Below are 17,990 nucleotides of genomic sequence, written 5' to 3' on the forward strand. Positions count from 1 at the left end.
TAACTGAGAATTGTTAGTTCAGCTGAAGTTCAGAAAGTACTCTGCAAGTGATACATTTTCATGTGAGTGCTCTGATTAATGAATGCATCTGATTAGGAGGCAATTTGAGAGGGGGCTGAGCAAATGCATCCAAAAATATCTATAATGTTTTTCTGGCCTGGTAGTTCTACGCTTAAGTATTTGACCTTTTGCTAAGCCCCGCCCCTTTGTGATGGTCCGACAAGCTGTCAGAGTAAGCATGGAGCCCACACTGTAACTAACTGCACTCCCTGAAGAAATATTATCATATTTTTGGAAAAATGAAACAGTGATTCCAGAGAGAAGCAGACAGAGGGGTCTACAGTCTGTGTTTGAAGAATATATCCAGGATGTCAAACTGACTCAGCAGCAACAACAGGTTAAAAGACAAAGACAGTTAGAAGCTAAAGCCGAACTATAGGCTACAGATCACAGTGTAAAAGTGAACCACCACATCACTGCTGATCGCCACACAAGACAATGAATATAAAGGGAAACTTTGCTAATATTGAACCAGCTGTGTGGCATCACAGTGTGTGCAGATGAACGGCTGCCAACACCTGGACCTCCGCCGCCGGACTGACAGGGATCTCTGGGGGAGGTCAAACAACGTTCATGCGATGACACAGAGCTGGTTGAACATCAGCAAAGTTTCCCTGCTTCCCTTCACTGGTTCCTGTACAGCAGGGTCGGCCTTTGTTTCACTGTTACAATCATTACAAAGCAAAAGCAGCATGTGTATACATTCAGTAGGCTGTATCTTCAGTAGCTAGCTAGCTAACCCTACACTTTTCAGGGTTTGATTTTGGTTTTGGAACAGGGAAGAAACGTTTATCTTTTTCCAACCTCTCCAGGTAACGAGTATCATTAATACACGACGTGCCCCAGGCACAACATTTAGCTCCAAATCCACAAAACCAGCCTGAAAATGAAGGAAATCTGAAACGACTGCATTAGAGTCAATGAAGCACAGCTGTGTTGTTGTTGGACCCTGGTCTGAGCCGGCCCGATGTTACGTTATAATTGGGCAGTCTGGTGTCCAGGGGCTGTATTTAACAAAGGGTCAGTTGCCTTTTACTTTAAAACTTTTTGTATTGTTCTGTCATGCTATTTTTTAATTATTAAAAACTATCTATGAATTTTTTTTATCAATGGAATTAGATTTTACTTGCAAAAAAGTATAATGCTGAAGTCTGAATAGAGTTTAATTGTTGATTAAGTAAACAATCCAAACACTTTGAATTTAATAGATAAACTAAAAGTATAAATATTGAAAAAAGCAGTTAATTCATTGACTCTGACTCTGACTCACAATAATCTATGCACCCTATGAGCATATTTACACCATCAACAGATATGAGAGAAAACAATTCCTACATTACTGACACACTTTAACAGTGAAGACATAAATGCACTGTCGGTGTTTAAAAGGCTAAGTGCAGTGCAGTGGAGAAAGTGCTGCCCAAATAGCCACTGAACAGGACTGATATGCTGTGCAGAGTTGCAGTTTAACAGTTCCTAGAATATGAACGGCCATATCTGATGTCCCATTTCAGGCACTGTCATAGAGGCGCGCATCCCCTGATGTGAAATAGGTTGTTAATGGGGCATGGAAAAAAAACTCTTAACTGTGGCTGAAAATCTGACTTGTGGAACTGGCGGCATTGACAGCTGCATAGCATTTGCTGAGGCACAGTTACAGCACAGTATATGCTCTACTGAGTGCCATGTAGCATTGGGTTGGAGTTGAACTGTGAACAAGTCGCTGGAGCAAGATGGAAAAATCAGCCACACAAAAATAGACGTGTACATAAATATGTTGCACTCAAGCCATGTCATCTGAGAGTCTGCCTCTGTCTCTCAGCCATCTGTTGTTGTGCGGGTGAAGTCTGTACGCCTTGATTTATGTTTGCATGACCACGTCTGGCTTGAAACACACCATATTTGCGCGAGAGCCATTACGTAATTAGGCAGCACACTGACACTGCAATAGGCATTATTGACAAAGTCTTAAATCCCCAATGAGCTGCAGCCATGTGTGGGTGGGATGGATGTGAATGAGGCTGCTGATGCTGAAATGGCAGGACAAGGGTACAGTCACCTCACTATGATGCGAACAAGAGTGCGTGGTGCAACTCACAATGGATGACACATTTATGCTGAAGTCAGAGAGTGGGTGCATCCCTACTGGCTTATTGATTGAAGGAAGCTGGCAAGGTGCACTAACGGGGAATCAAATTCACTGACAAATCAGAACATGGAGAGTCAGCAATTTCCCTCATTAGCATTCAAAGCATTATTCTATTGACAGCTGTTTTGGCATGGGCTCTCTTATTCACTTGTCAACCTGAGAGGTTCCTTTTCTGTGAGACAGCTGGTGTGAACTCCGCACTGAACTTTGCGAACCGAAATCAGAGATCGCTCATCACCGTGAGTAAATCTCCAATTATTCTGTCAGCCTCATAGTGAGAGTTAAAGGCCCCTAATTAGCTTTTTTAACAGTAAGTGATGAGGTCATACATTGACACACAATAACAGTTACAGTTATACATGAAAGGTTTTCTGTCTTTCTCAACGCCTCCGGGCTCCTCGCACTTATCTGAAAACAGTGACACACAATTCTGGGCACTGTTCAGGATTTAGAAATATTTCAAACCAAACCAATGACAGTTTGCTCATGGTGCCAGGCCAGGGTCAAGCAAACATGATCAAACCACACCTACACAGTCCTGATGAAGCACGAGCTGAGGTTTTGATTGGCAATCGGTAATAAAACATAATAAGGGGGGAACTATTTTCAGTCTATAATCTACCTCGAAGGGGGTTTATGGGGAATCACCCACAGGAAATAAAAAAGGAAACTGGAGCATTTTGAAACAATAATAACAATAAATTCTGATGATTGTGTGTCGTTTTGTTCACTTTACACATCGTACATATCCCACATAATCATGAGCCAGTGATTTAAACCCTTTTGCTCCTTGGGGAGCATAGGTCATTCATGAACTTTCTCCAGCTGGTTCGGTGTCGGGCGATCTTCTCTGCTTCCTTTCAGGATGTTCTTGATTCCTTGAGTTCTGCCTCGACAGACCTTCTCCAGGTGTTCTTTGGTCTTCCAGGCTTTCTTTTCCCCTGTTGGTTCCAGGATAAGGACTGTCTGGTTGTGTTGAAAGGGGGTTTCCTCAAGATGTGGCCAATCCAGCCCCATTTCCTGCATTTGACTTGTGCTTTAAGTGGTTCTTGTTGTCTGGTTTGCCAGAGCTCTTCATTTGTTACACAAACTACTGGTTTATGGTAGTACAGTATCACCCACATATTTGGGAAGGCTTTAATCATGTGACCAGTGCACTGACGGGAGTAAATAAGGAAGCGGTCCCTTAAAGACGCAGGTTGGAGTGGTGGATGGGTCACGAAACACTTTTCCCAGGAGACTGCTGTTTGGAACAGTGTGAGCTTATTTTAAAGGTACATTGTCACCATGTTTCTTTTCCTAAACCCAAGCTCTGTACTTAACATTCAATATGTGTAACTCTGCGCCAGCTATGTTACGTAATTGGTGGGGTGCTAATTCCTAGAATATCCTATACAAACCATTGAGGACAGGTTGACTTTTTCATGACATACTATACTATGACTTTTTATGTCCTCCTGAGACCCCAACTTTTGATTGGTATGCATTTTTAATTTCTCCTAGCTATTTGGGATCAGTAGAACCCGATAAATAATAAAAACTAAACACTGTAAATGAGAATCAAATCTCAATGTCCTTGGGGCGACGGTGGCTTAGTGGTAGAGCAGGCGCCCCATATACAAGGCTGTTGCCGCAGCGGCCCGGGTTTGAGTCCAGCCTATGGCCCTTTGCTGCATGTCATCCTCTCTCTCTCTCTCTCTCTCTCTCTCTCTCTCTCCCCCTCACACTTGGCTGTCCTATCCATTAAAGGCAAAATGCCCAAAAACATATCTTTAAAAAAAAAAGTCTCAATGTCCTCAAACAAGACAATAATTAAGTCCCAGTGTCCTCAACCATGTACTTCCTGTGATTTCCTTATATGAGGACACAGGGTCTCAAAGAGGATATGACATTTTTATGATCTACTAACACTTTTCATACTTTTAAAAGTGATGAAATAGAAAGACAGTACAGTGTCTGACACACAACAGTCGAGGAAAGGCTTCTGGTGGGGTATGGCAACACCACACGCAGAGCTGAAGTACGCCATATTAAAAATCCAGTAGTAATAATAATGGCAATTTCTTGAGTTTATTAATGATAATTATTACAATTTGGGGATTTGAGCATAATTAATTATTGGGAGGCATGTATCCCCCTAACATATATATTATGGATATGGATATTTCAGGTTGTATATACATACATCACGTTTGAAGTCATGTTTTCAGAGGCTTTAATGCAAGGTTGACGTCTTATGCTGCTATCTTGTTTGAAGATGTTTCCTTTGGTGCTTTATAAAGTTCCCAAGTAGCTTTTTGATGCAAATAAACGTCAATTCTGAGGTGCAGTGTTCACAAATAGGTTCATGACGCACATTGAGCATCCACTTCAAGGGGATTACATTGCAGCTGCGGAAGGGTTGTGGGGGTCGGTGTGTGAAACGGCGCATTAGTGAAGCATATTTGTCCTATTTATTATATTATAATCTTGGTGTCTGATCAAACGATAATGTATAATGAAGCCACGCAGCAGTGTACAGCACAGATTGCAGATCAGCTTTCAATCACACTTCACCTTGTCAGGGGGGATGAAAGACAGCGCGTGCATCTGATGTCACACACATATGGACGCACACATAATTGTATGTACATATATGTAAAGCCCTCGGTACGCATTGATGCATGTCTGGCGTGCATGGAGAGTGAACCCTTCACCTTGACAGCAGCTTGTGTTAGAGATTAATTTACAACTTTCAGCCACGAGTGGTTCGGCACCTCTGTTTCCCCTGTGAGCTGTTGCAGTTTCAGACACCGCAAGGCCGGCTGGTAAATATTCATTAGCTATGAATCAGACCACTGCTGCACCGGTGTAGCGCTGCTGTGTCCATGTGTCAGGTTGTGTGGCATGGCGCCTGTGTGTGCACACCAAACACGCTTCCACCACGTCACCTTCCATTCCCAAAGGTCCCTCAGTATTGTGCATGGTGTGACCAAGTGCTGCTGTTCATTTTGCATCAGCTAACAGGATGGATCCCCGTCCTCCCTCAGACCGACAGCGGGCTAATGGCTCTGGCTTTCTTCCAGTGGCCAGAGAGAGATGGGAAGACACAACATGATGGATGAGAGAAAGAGAGAGAGAGTGGGTAATAAGGAATAAAGCAGTGAAGAAGAGCAGAGTGACATGAATCTGGAGCAGCAAGAACTCCTTCTCCATGTTGGTGTCACTGCAAAGCCAATGCAGACAATAACTGTGTGTGACAGTTTTGAAAGGAATCATACAATTAGATGCTGCCTGGATCTGAAATGCGTGTGCTACAGTGGATATGCCTCTTTGTAGAAAAGCCGCTGTTGAGCATGATGAGTGCCTGATGGGGAAACCCAGGGTTACGTGCTTTGTTTGGACAATTTCGTCACTCGTATCAAACCATTACCCAGGCACACAGAAGAGCTATATTGCACTCAGCTAAGGAGAATGGGCAGTTAAGTGTTTCTCTTACTCATTCCAAGACAGGAGAAATGAGCAATGAGGACAGGTGGGAGCGTTTAAGTGACAGTAATAGTTTGAGGAAGGACTCAAATCACTGTGTGCGAGGCATCTGGCTGGCAAGTAGGAGGCTATACTTGAATTGCTACATAAACACAAAAACTCTCAGAATTGTTGCCGTGAATAAGCAAGATCAAATACAGAGCTCTGGTTAAAAAAAATAAAGTGCAGCTATTGAAGCATGCACGTTCCTGTCCACCTCCTATCACTAAGACGTCTCACGCATTGCCTTAGCTGCCCTTTCAGGAGCAAATCATCTGTCACAGAATGACTCAAGAACGTGCATCTTTGACCCCAAATGAAGAAAGTCAACTTGAATTTGGGGAGATTTACCTGCAGGCTAACAGACACACACACACGCACACACATGCACACACAACATCCTCTCTTATCTTCATTTCCCTCCACTCAGGAGTAATCTGGTCCAGGTGTCAATCACCAGTCCTGACTTTATTCAGGGTTAAATAGCACAGATCACAATTTCCCATCCCTCTAGAACTGACTTAACATTGGCAGAGTGTATTTTTTTTTTTTTTTTTATAATCGGGCAACTACATCATAGCCACTGGCACATTGGGACTGTCAGTGCATGACCTCTATAAACAGGGGGAAATGAAAGACCATTTCAGATCAGCTATTACCTAAATAAGCTGTCTCTCGAGAACAGGTGCTCCTGCCTGAAAAGAAGAAAATGAAGCGAAGGGTATTATTTCAATAGGTCAAAATGCCTTAACACTTGACAGAAGCCCATATGCTGTAAAAGCTGTTTTGAGAGGCGGGAGCCCCTTTTATTCAATCTGTCAAGGTGAAGATGTTAATTCAGGAGTGTAGAAGCCTCTCTGTGGGCCACCACTTAATAGGTACCCTTCCCTTACTTCCGCTCCTCTGCCATATAGTGCCCTTGCGAACCAGTTTAGCGGGATTAGCGAGGCCCTTGACTGGAGTCATTCTCCGCATAACCCCTGGGTGAACTTCTGCTCCACTAGGTCTTGAGAGACGGCTCACCTTCAGGCCTTACCAGGGATTATTAGCGTCCACTGAATCCGTGCCCTCTTCATAAGCCAGGAGGATGCTGTCAGATGAGTTAGAGCGGACGGCAGGAGACGCTCTTGGATGTTCCAAATGACTGGTTTAGTGCCTCCAGCCTGTGAAGGGAATAGCAACAGACGGCCAAACAGAAGAGTCATTTTCGATTCCAGTCAGGCTTTGTTGTTATTCCCTTTCTGTCTTTGCTCACTCTTATCTTTTTCTTCTTCTTCTTCAAGTGGATTCATTCCTTCCTCATGTTGACATTAGCATTGGAGCATTATTGATCAGCACTCTGCAGGAGCATGTCAGGTAGATTAAATCACCTGACCCTAGCTTGGTCTCTCAGCATCCATTCAGGACTTTCAGACAGGCGTTCCTTATCTAATATTGAGATGCAGCTGGAGCAGTGGAAGCTGAGTGAGGTGATGCCAGTCCTCCCTCCCAACACCTCACTGGACACCAGGCACACTGCTGCAACGGCTCAACTGCACCAGGCCCTCATATCCTGGCATGAAATGAAATCAATCTTGTATAACTTCTAAATATCTCTTCAATTTTGTAACACTAAGAGTGAGCAGTGTTCACAATTTTTGAAAGCTCAAATGCAATCAGAGCAGAAGAGAATAAGAGAAATGCAGGATTAGATTGTGGTCAGATGAAGCTCGGTGGACGCCTCAGATATTAGATTGTGGTCCTTTGAAGAGCTTCACGTGACATGCACGTGAAATGCATTTTGCTCTCTTACATCTCAAGATTGAAGCTTCCCTTCTTTTAAATTCACTGTTTACAAATACTGTCAATGTAAAACAAACCTGTTCAGCTTCAAAGCTCATGTATAATTCATGCTCATGCTTAAAACATAAACCGAGCCAGCGGTGGGGCATCAGTGACTCATAAGAGGACAGCATGTTGTAATTATGGATGTGGGCTTTAAAGAACACTGCAAAAGACTGTCTGTACTGTACATGCTCACCAAGAAGGATCACGCAATTAAGAAAGCTATGTACGCACTATGTAAGAAGTGACGGCTCATGATTCCTGGATGACTCACACTCAGTGACTCAGGACTATGATTGTATGAGGAGGAATTTTTTTTTAAAAAAAAGAGAGAGGATGCCACGCACTGCATTCAACACCATCAGATTTATACAATAACAATATTGTCTTCAGCTTCATCAGGTGTGTTTTTCAATCCAGTGTTCTTGGTGGTTATACAGGGAACCATTGGCAACTCTTTATAGTATATGTTTTTCTGTCTCTCAAGAAGCTAAAACATCCGTGCAATTATTTTATTATTTTTTTTCAGATTCACATTATAATGGAGTAGCTTGACATTTTTCCATTTCATTTTCTGTCTGAGTGTTTGTTATGTCCCCCAAGGTGGTCTAGGGGTGAAGGAAGCAACATAAGGCGAGATGAGGAAAATGAGGAGTCAGGTAGTGCGGTTTAACCCTTTTAGTGTTTGTTATGGAGGCATAAAAACATCAGGGAGAGCACTGGCCAAAATAACAAACAAAATAGCCCTAAATATATAGAAAAAAAAGGAAAAAGTACAATCCTGTGGCTAACTCCCTAATCAAACATGAAAAAACAGGAGAAAAGGAGCCTCCTGTCAGTGAACGTAAGGGTTGTGAATGAGGACAGATGAAGCTCAACAGGTGACAGAGGCCTCACAAAGATAAATTCAACAACAACATGGCTTGTTTTACAGGTCACTATAGTTTGACAAAGGTATGTCTAACAGCAAAATTGGCTCAACAAGTAACGGTACTTCAACAATCTGACAAAAAGTCACAGAGAGCTCTGGATTATCTATACAAAGTGAACACACAAACACACCAGCAAAGCATATCAGGGCAGCAAACAGAGAACCAAAAAAGCAGCTCCCCAGCCTTTATATACCCCAGATGGTCTGATTGGCTACTGGTCCCCAGCCAATGGCACAAGAGAGGAGGAGCTAGGGGTAAGGCTTGAAGAGCAACACAGCATAGGTTAATCACCCATTCATTGAACAGGGTTCATTGGAATTCATTCCACTCTTCAGGCCCAGTAGCTCACCTGGTAGCACAGGCGCTTCATGCACAATGGGCTATGTCCTTGGCACAAAAGGCCACGGATTTGACTCCAACCTACGGCCCTAGCTGCATGTCCTCCCCTCCCTCTCCCCCTTTCATTCTCAGACTATCCTGTCCATTAGAGGTAAAAAGCTAGAACAAACTGATACGACTCTTGTGTCTGCACCGTAAATATGTATCTGGAGCCAGCAGATAGTTAGCTCAGCACAAAGATAAGAAACAAAAACAGACAAAATATAACGTGTAATAGGACAGCTTTAAACATTACCTTTGGATAGAGCCAGGCTAGCTGTGACTCTCCCTATGGCCCCCCGATACAATCACTATTCACCCCCAATAATTGAAGGTCTTAAATTGTCTTTAAGATACTGTGCTTTTGCGCTTTTCAACTCAGTGCGAAGGTAGTCGTATCTTGTGAGACCAGACATCCTAAAGCTCAGTTCAGACCAAAGATTCGTGACGAGACGAGTTGAAACAGGCAACTACTTGCAATGCGCTGTTCTCCAACACTCTAAAACCCTGCTGGTTTACACCAATGCAGCTAGATGAGATGGTGTATCATCTCTATGCAACAACACTCTGTACTTCTCTTCTGTTTTCCAGCTTTTCAGGCTTATTTTGTGTCTGAATATAATTTGTAGCTTCTTAAAATATGAATGAGGATAGTGATAGTGAGATACTGACTACAGTTGCATTCGTAGTGATGAAATGGTGAAAAACAGAAACAAAGGGAGCATCAGATGGACTGTATTCATAATCAATACGCCACAATAATATAAGTAAGCAGCGCCAATTAGTTAGTCGATGATAATGTGTGTGGTTCTAATCTCATCATGAATCTTTGGTCTGAGATGGGTTTACGGCATCCACTGGCCAACATGTCAGCATAGCTTGATGGCAAAGGGGCTGGAAGAAGCTCCAGTGGCTAAAGCTGGCTAAAGGAACAACTTCCATGGCCATTTTCAGCAGGGTCCTTTGAACTCTTACGTAATGATATCTGAATAAAAATGGGTTCTATGGGTAAATATGAGTCTCTTCTAAACTGAAGAAAGCTTGCTCACAGTAAATGTTTCGTTCCTTACACTCATGTTCTTCAAATTAAAGCTGCATTTTTTTTCTTTTTAAGGGAAAGGACAACCAGCCTATCTGAAGAACAATGAATCACCGAACATCTATAGATACATAACACACTAAAACAGGATTGCTGTGGAATTGAAAATGTCGAATGTACTGGTATTAGTTTATGCACATCAGATAATTAGTGATTTTAACTGTAAAATGAGAAACCAAAGTATAACTTAACTCTCCATATGAGTATAGTTTTCAACTAGCCTATATACTCCAACAGCATAAGCAAATTCCTCAAAATCAGTTATGGTTGTTTATGGTTTTGGTGTGCCATCCCAAGATTGTCAGTGGCCCATCTGGCCACCCCTATCAAATATTTCTGGGGGCGCATCACTGCCGCCTGCTCACAGTCTTTATGCTAATCGAACCACCACTACTACTCACTCCAGCTATAGTGCCGTGCGAAAGTGTTCACATCCCTTGGCATTTTTCCTTTTTTGTTGCTTTTCTGGAATTAAAATGGATTTTTGGGGGGGATTTGCTTCACTTGATTTACACAACATGCCTACCATTTTGAAGAAGCACATGTAGTCACTGGGACTTTTGCCCATGCTCCGAGGCAAAACTGCTCCACCTCCTTCATGTTGGATGGGTTCTGCTGGTGTATAGCAATCTTTAAGTCCTACCACAGATTCCCAGCTGGATTGAGGTCTGATCTTTGACGAGGCTATTCCAAGAGATTTAAATGTTCCCACGTAAACCACTCGTATGTTGTCCTGCTGGAGGGTGAACCTCCATCCCACTCTCAAACCTCTGGAAAATTGAAACAGGATTTCCTCAAGGATTTTCATGCATTTAGCACCATCCATCATTCCCTATATTCTGACAAGTCCCTGCTAATGAAACAAATCCCCACAGTGTGGTGCTGCCACCACCATATTTCACTGTGGAGATGGTGTTTTCGCCTCCTGGAATTATGAGTGCCGAGAACATAACGTTTTCCTTGATGGCCAAAAGGTTAAAATTTAGTCCCAATTTACCAGAGTATTTTCTTGTATTTGTTTGAAGAGTCTCCCACGTGCTTGTTTGGATAACTCCAAAATTTATGTTTTCTTCTTTGGTCTCTTTGTTGCCTTCTGATTAATGCTCTCCTTGCGTGGTTTGTGAGTTCTGGTGGGCGGCCCTCTCTTGGCAGGTTTGTTGTGGTGCCAGATTTGTTTTTCTGTTTTGTAAAAATGGATTTAATGGTGCTCCCAGGATTGTTTGAAATTTCACACATTTGGGGGTTTTTTTGTAACTCACCCCTGACCTGTACTTCCCAAAAACTTTGTCCCTGACCTGTTCAGAGGCCTCCTTGGTTGCTTGGTGGCGTTGCAGACTGTTGGCCGTTTTAGGACAGATGTATATATACTAAGGTCATGTGACACTTAGATTGCACACAGGTGGATTCTATTTAACTAATTATGTGACACCTGAAGATAATTGGCAGCATCAGACCTCATGTAGAGGCCTTATAGTAAGGGAAGTGAACACATGAGCACACACATTTTTCAGTTTTTTATTTCTTAAAATTTTTAAAGCTTCTTTTTTCCATTTCACTTTCATATAAATCCAAATAAAATCCCCTTGAATTGCAGTTTGTCAACGAGGGATGAATGCTTTCGCAAGACACTGTACATATTTACCAAACAAACATGAGCGTGGCACTTATTTAAGCCTCCGCAGGAAAGCAAATGATCGTCAAACTATTCCTTTAATGGTTAAAATAAAGATGTATTCTACTGTGTTGTGTTCTTGTTGAATCACTCTTGTCCTTATGTGTGTGTAAATCATGGCAGCCATGTATTAAGGATGATAAATAACCAATCAATTTCGTCTCTCAAACAAATCCAGCATCAGGACGAGCAAGGCTGTCTCCATTCATCGCTGTCACAAAGTGTAACAGAGGACCCAACACATGCCCAGAAGACAAAACAAAGCAGCTGACTCCAGCCATATGTCTATCAACCCACACTTTGTTGTCTGATTTTCTGATTTAGTTTACCTTTCTCCCTCTACTTTTATGTCACAACACCAGACACTCTCTGCCCAACCAGCCTGGCAGGACAGCAGCAGCAGCTGTGCACCTTGCCAGTGGTGGTCACCAAAATCAGCAGGAGCACGCCTGCCAAAAAGTGCCATCGATTTCTGCTGCGGCTCTGAGCTACGTTAAGCTGGGTCCCAGGTCACAGCTCAACAGCTCAACGCCTCTCTTTGGTTTCTCTTTCACAGCAGACTGAACCGGGGAGCCCAATGCCAGCTGGCCTGCCCCGAGCTTTTTACCCAGATACTCCATCAAAGTGCAGTGTGGTAATTAGACAGGGTTAACGCCAAGGCCCGCCACAGGTGCCTATTTATTAGGTTGATTATCAAGTGTCCCGCGGCAACAGCCACTGAATAGGCTCAGGTATCTCTTTTGTTGCTTTTGCACACATGACTCTGTGCTCTTTCTGCCGCACATATTTTAGCATATTCCCCCCATTCAAAGGAGTCAGTTCATTCATCTCTCAGCATCGGCTTAACACATCCTCTCCGCGTCTCGCCAGGCTCATTGTTGTGCTTGGGACAGTGATTACTCCAGAGAGGCCATGGATTAATCAGACTGTGGAGCGCACATTGATCTTCAGTCCAATCCATCAGATATTGGCTTCTGCTCGATGAAGGGGGAGCAGTGCAGCATGAAAATCAATCCCATAAGGTCAGGGGTTCCAGTTTGAGAAACAGATTATAATTGAGGTGACTGTGTTACATACAATCATGAAATATCCTTGACTGACGACAGCATGTATGTGACAGTTCCACCTGATTACAAACAGGCTTTTGACAAAGTGATTTACAAGAGAAGAACAACATATAGTTTGATTCACTTCTTAAATGTAAGAATTAACAACATGAAATTAATATTTAAAGCAGAGGGAGAGAAAAACAAACCAATTTTTCTACCCTGACAAGCAGTTAGGAACACTTTTCCTTCCTCCCCTCCTTCTCCCCCCAAAAAGGGAACAGCCACAGCCATAAATCACCATCTGAATAGTTTATTTATTTAAGTTTTTAGGAGCAGTACACTTTATTTTCTACTTTACTTATTTCCTCCACAGCTTGAAACATAAAAGTCTTTGATATGCTGAACAAGACAGTGATTTATTGCATTGGGAACCAACCCTACTGTGACTCTACTAGACAAGGTACTCCGAAATAATGAGGATGAAATAATTATTTTGTTGACTGAGTTTGACCTCACGGAATCTCACCGATCCTACCGGTGACTGACCATATACTGGTAAGAACAGCAGCTGGGCCTGTGCACTCTGCTGCGTATGAATATTGATGAAGAGTGCACTCCACAAAACCCGTAAAATGAGGCACGCAGAATGGAGAATGAGGCCCATTCTGTGCATGATTTGCTGAGTGACAACATCAAGTTTTAACACAGGTAGTGACACTGAATACCTATCTGTGTGACAACACCAGGCGTAGCAACCAGTCATGCAGCAACAATGGAGTTTGTTTCAATTCTATATAGCTCTGCTGCAGACAGGCTGGTGTGTAAATATATAAGACCTGAGACATCCGAGTGGTAACAGATGCACTTGTAAGTGCATTAGCATATTGATGAGAAACTCTTTTGGGACAGAGACATGCACACATATATGTTGTTCAGAGTTTGATGGTAGCAAAGCTGTTTGGGGAGATGTGGATTTAAAAAAAAAATAAAATAAAAGGCCACATCCTCTTGAAATCCTACTTGTTTGTTTCCTGTCACAGGTGAGTTATTTAGTCAAGCATCCTTATCTTGGAATTAAGCCCCCATGGCAACAACCATAATGATGCACTCCACCATAATCACCCGCAACAGTTCTTTGTGGCACGCAGCATCAGGTAAACACATCAGATCCTCAACTTGATTTTCAGCCTTGGATGTGTGACCAAAATTTATGCAAATTGATGTCTGAAAACATTTTTTTCTGCTCTGTTTTTATACCACATTTAAAGGATGACACAACATTTTGGGTGAAAAACAACAATGCAGGTCTTTGATTTGGTTAAAGCTTTGGTTAAGGGATAAAGCTTCATTTTCCTGGCCCACAGCACTGTTGCATAGCAGAGAGGAAGGAGGAGGAGGGGGAGGAGGAGAAAGGCTCGTCTCATCAGAGCTTGACTCGAACTGCCCTCCTGAAAGGCTCTGATGTGACTGACACCTCTCTCGTCTTTGTCTTCGCCACTCCAATTAGCTCGGTGACAGGTGCATGTGGAGAAACGAGACAATCAATTACCATCCCCACTCTTTTCCCTCTGTCCCCTCATCATCTTCCCCGTGTCTTTATCACACTCTGTCCCCCTCCTCTTCCTTTCTATTACTCTTAATTTATCGTCTTTTCTTCCTCTTTTCTCACCACCTTCCCATTCATACCTTGTCAGGCTTCAAAGCACATCCTCTCCCTCTCCCTCTCCGTACTCCTCTCTCTGTGTTTCACTGCAGCATGCCTACAGTCGGGGTGACGGGGAGAGAGAGAAGGAGAGGGAACATGTCACTCAGACTGTGAGGCGCCCTCCTGCTTTCCACTCAGACACACGAAGCAAAATCACTGCCAGGCATAACACTGATGTGACTCCACTACTATAGGTAGCAGTAAGCCCCGGCAAAGTCACAATAAATGCTGCACAGTCCTCTGTGGGATCCTCTTGACCACAGCTTTGTCGCATTACGGAGGCAAACTGGATCCATTTCTTAGTCCATTTATTTGTCAGACGCTGGAGTCAAATGTATCTGGAAACTCAATAGGTACCCTGGGTTATTTAAAACACTGATGTCACTGCAGGTTTCAGGGTGGGTCTTCTTGACTGGATGTTTAATGGTGGAAGTTTGCCACCTGCTGGTAATGATCATCACCTTCTCCGGTGTCCTTTGTCAAACCTCTCTGATGAATCCTTTAAAAATACTCACTCTCCTGACATTTAAAACATCCACAAAAAGCATTTCATTCTCTTAAGGTCAGAAGGAAATTCCCGACATCTGACCGAAAGGATCAAATTATAATGCCTTAAAATGTCCGTGTTGTTCAGATTTCCAACCCTGTTTCAAATTTTGAAATGTCTTCAGGTGGAAACATGCTTAACATCTTGTGGGTCATTCAGGTTTTGTTACTCACATATGAGGGGTTATCTTTCACATGTCCAAGGTTAAAGCCCTGGATCCATTAACACTGACCACTGCCAGCTGCAATGCAACATGCAGTAACACATTACTGTCTGTCTAAATGCTCCTGCACATTACTGAATAGCTACTGTGGTTCTCTGACTCACACTTTAATGGAGTTGGAGTTCTGTGATTCAACAAAAACATGCAGCTACATAACTCCAACTCTCTTTACTATATGCTCAAATTGCATTTTCAGCCAATGCCAATTTTAGGATTTTAATTTAAATTAAAGGTACAGCATGTAGGATTTAGGGGCATCTATTGTCAAAAACTGTATACAATACTCATTACTATGTTTTCATTAGTTTATATTCTCATAATCAGTCAGCACCTCCAAGTCTGAGGCCATCACTGTCTGCCAGAAACCACTGGATTGCCCCCCTAGGGGTTGGGAGAGACATTCTGCCCCAAGTGAGGGAGTTCATGTATCTCGGGGTCCTGTTAACGAGTGAAGGTAGAATGGAGCATAAGATGGATTGGCGGTTCGGTGCGGCATCTGCAGCGATGCAGGTGCTGCACTGGACTGTTGTGGTGAAGAGGGAGTTGAGCCAAAAAGCTTTCGATTTACTGGTCCATCTATGTCCCAACCCTCACCTATAGTCTTATACTCTGGGTAGTGACCAAAAGAATGAAGTCACAAATACAAGCAGCTGAAATGAGTTTCCTCAGTGGGGTGGCTGGGCTCAGCCTTAGAGATAGGGTGAGGAGCTTGGACATCTGGAGGGAGCTCGGAGTAGAGCCGCTGCTCCTTTGCGTCGAAAGGGGTCAGTTGAGGTGGTTCAGGCATCTGATCAGGATGCCTCCTGGGCACCTCCCGTTGGAAGTGTTCCGGGCATGTCCCACTGGTAGGAGGCCCCGGGGTAGACCCAGAACACTTGGAGGATAAGCGGATGAAAATGGATGGGTGGATGGATGTGTTTTTGTTATCTTAGAATGAGCGTTTATGTCTTCATATGAAGTGGATCCTCTTCAGTTGAGCTACCATGTTGTTCTACAGTAGCCCAGAACAGACAATTCGCATTTTCACATTTTTGTATCTTCATGTCGGCCCCTGTAGTTGTCCCACACACTTGGCACACAGGAGGTGTTTCAGTTCTGCAACCTCACAAAGAGATGCCACGAAATCCTGCACACTGGACCTTTAAGTCAAGCTGTCAAAGAGACAAAGTTGTTTTCAGACAGACAAACAAACAAACAAACAGATGGGGCAAAAAACTATCCCTCGGCATCAGGTACTGATCTGATGAAACATAGGGATGAGGCAATATGGTCTCACTGCCAGGGTATCAAAATACAACATTAGGGTGGTGTCCTGGCATCATCGGGCACCCCATAGTGTTTGTATGAGACACACCAGGCTTTCAACCAACCACAATGTAAACCCATCCACGCCATTATTAGAGGGGCATAGCAATGGATGTAAAGGTTGCTTAGGGTGGGTTGGTTCATCAAGCACACAACTTTGACCCTGGAAACTGGTGTTTGTTTCCTGTGTGAAACTAAAAGTCGTGACTAACATCAACCACTCTCTTTTGCTGAACCTAACCTAGCAGTTTTGTTGCCTAACTCATGGACCCTTCTTAGTAACATTAGTCGACTTATGTAACTTACCACCAACCCCTTCTGTGTCAATACACAATGCAAAAGGTTGCCCCTGGCATCATTGTTACAACTGGCGAAAAAAAGGATGAATAAAAATAAATAACAGCAATACCTGGCACCTCTGGCCAAGCATCAACATATGGCAAGCAGGGATGAAATCACGGTGTGAAAGGTAACCTAGGGGGGAGAGAAAATAGACGTGCTCCCTGTGAAGATGCATGGAGGTGACATTTCTGTAACAAGGACGAGATTGCAGCAGCGCTGACATTTGACAAATGTATATTATCTTAAACAAGTAAGGACGAGAGGTCAGCATGCAGCACAGATATATTATGACAAGTGGAGATAATTCACTGATTAAACACTGATCCTCCTCAACAGGAACTATAATTCAACCAGGAGCAAAAACAGGGTGCATACTGCACAGTCAGGATCTGATGTCTTGGTTATTTAAAGTTTATAGATTAATAGCATAACTGAACATTTGTCACTTTGATAGAATGGAGAGGTTCTTACAACAGGCTGAGTGAAAAATTCAAGGATAAGCTACTTTTCTTTAAGACACTTGGCTGATTCATCATGACTAATGCTCAGGTGTCCTTGATCTCTCTCATCATGCTTTAAGTGAAAAAGTGGTCTTCAATCACGTCTTCGTGACTAGGATCGTCACTGCAAGTGCTGTACAAATAAAAATGTTTTACTGGCCAATGGTCATCAGTGTAGCCGCCTGACAATGAGGTCATTTTTTATCTTTTTGTGAGATTCACAGAAAAAATGTGTGTACGTAAAAGCTTAGAGGAATAATTAACCCTCCAAAAGACCATTTGAATATCAGTCATCACCCTGTGTGACACTGATGCAGTGGAGAAAATGTTATTTTTCTTGCATGTGCCCAGTGAATGAGGAATCCAAAGACAGAGAAACTCTTGGTGAACTCAAGTCAGAGGTGACCACGATCAACAACACCTAAACTTTATCAAAACATCTGTTTACAAACTCTCACACAACTCGTGCAATATAATCCAAGTCTCATTTGTCTAGTCGTATGCTCAGTGCAGCCTCTCATGACCAGGGAACAAAAAGGGAAACTTAGGCTCTCTTTAAAGCCAGACTCCATTGGCAAAAACAGTAATTTTACCTCACTAAACACAGGAGCTGCTGGTCTTATCATTGCCTCGCTCGGTAGTTTGTTTGGGTTATTGCATGGCTTTGATGAATCTGAACAAACCCTTTAAAACAGTGG

The sequence above is a fragment of the Epinephelus fuscoguttatus genome, linkage group LG5 (genome assembly GCF_011397635.1).
Source record: "Epinephelus fuscoguttatus linkage group LG5, E.fuscoguttatus.final_Chr_v1".
Classification (NCBI taxonomy): Eukaryota; Metazoa; Chordata; class Actinopteri; order Perciformes; family Serranidae; genus Epinephelus; species Epinephelus fuscoguttatus.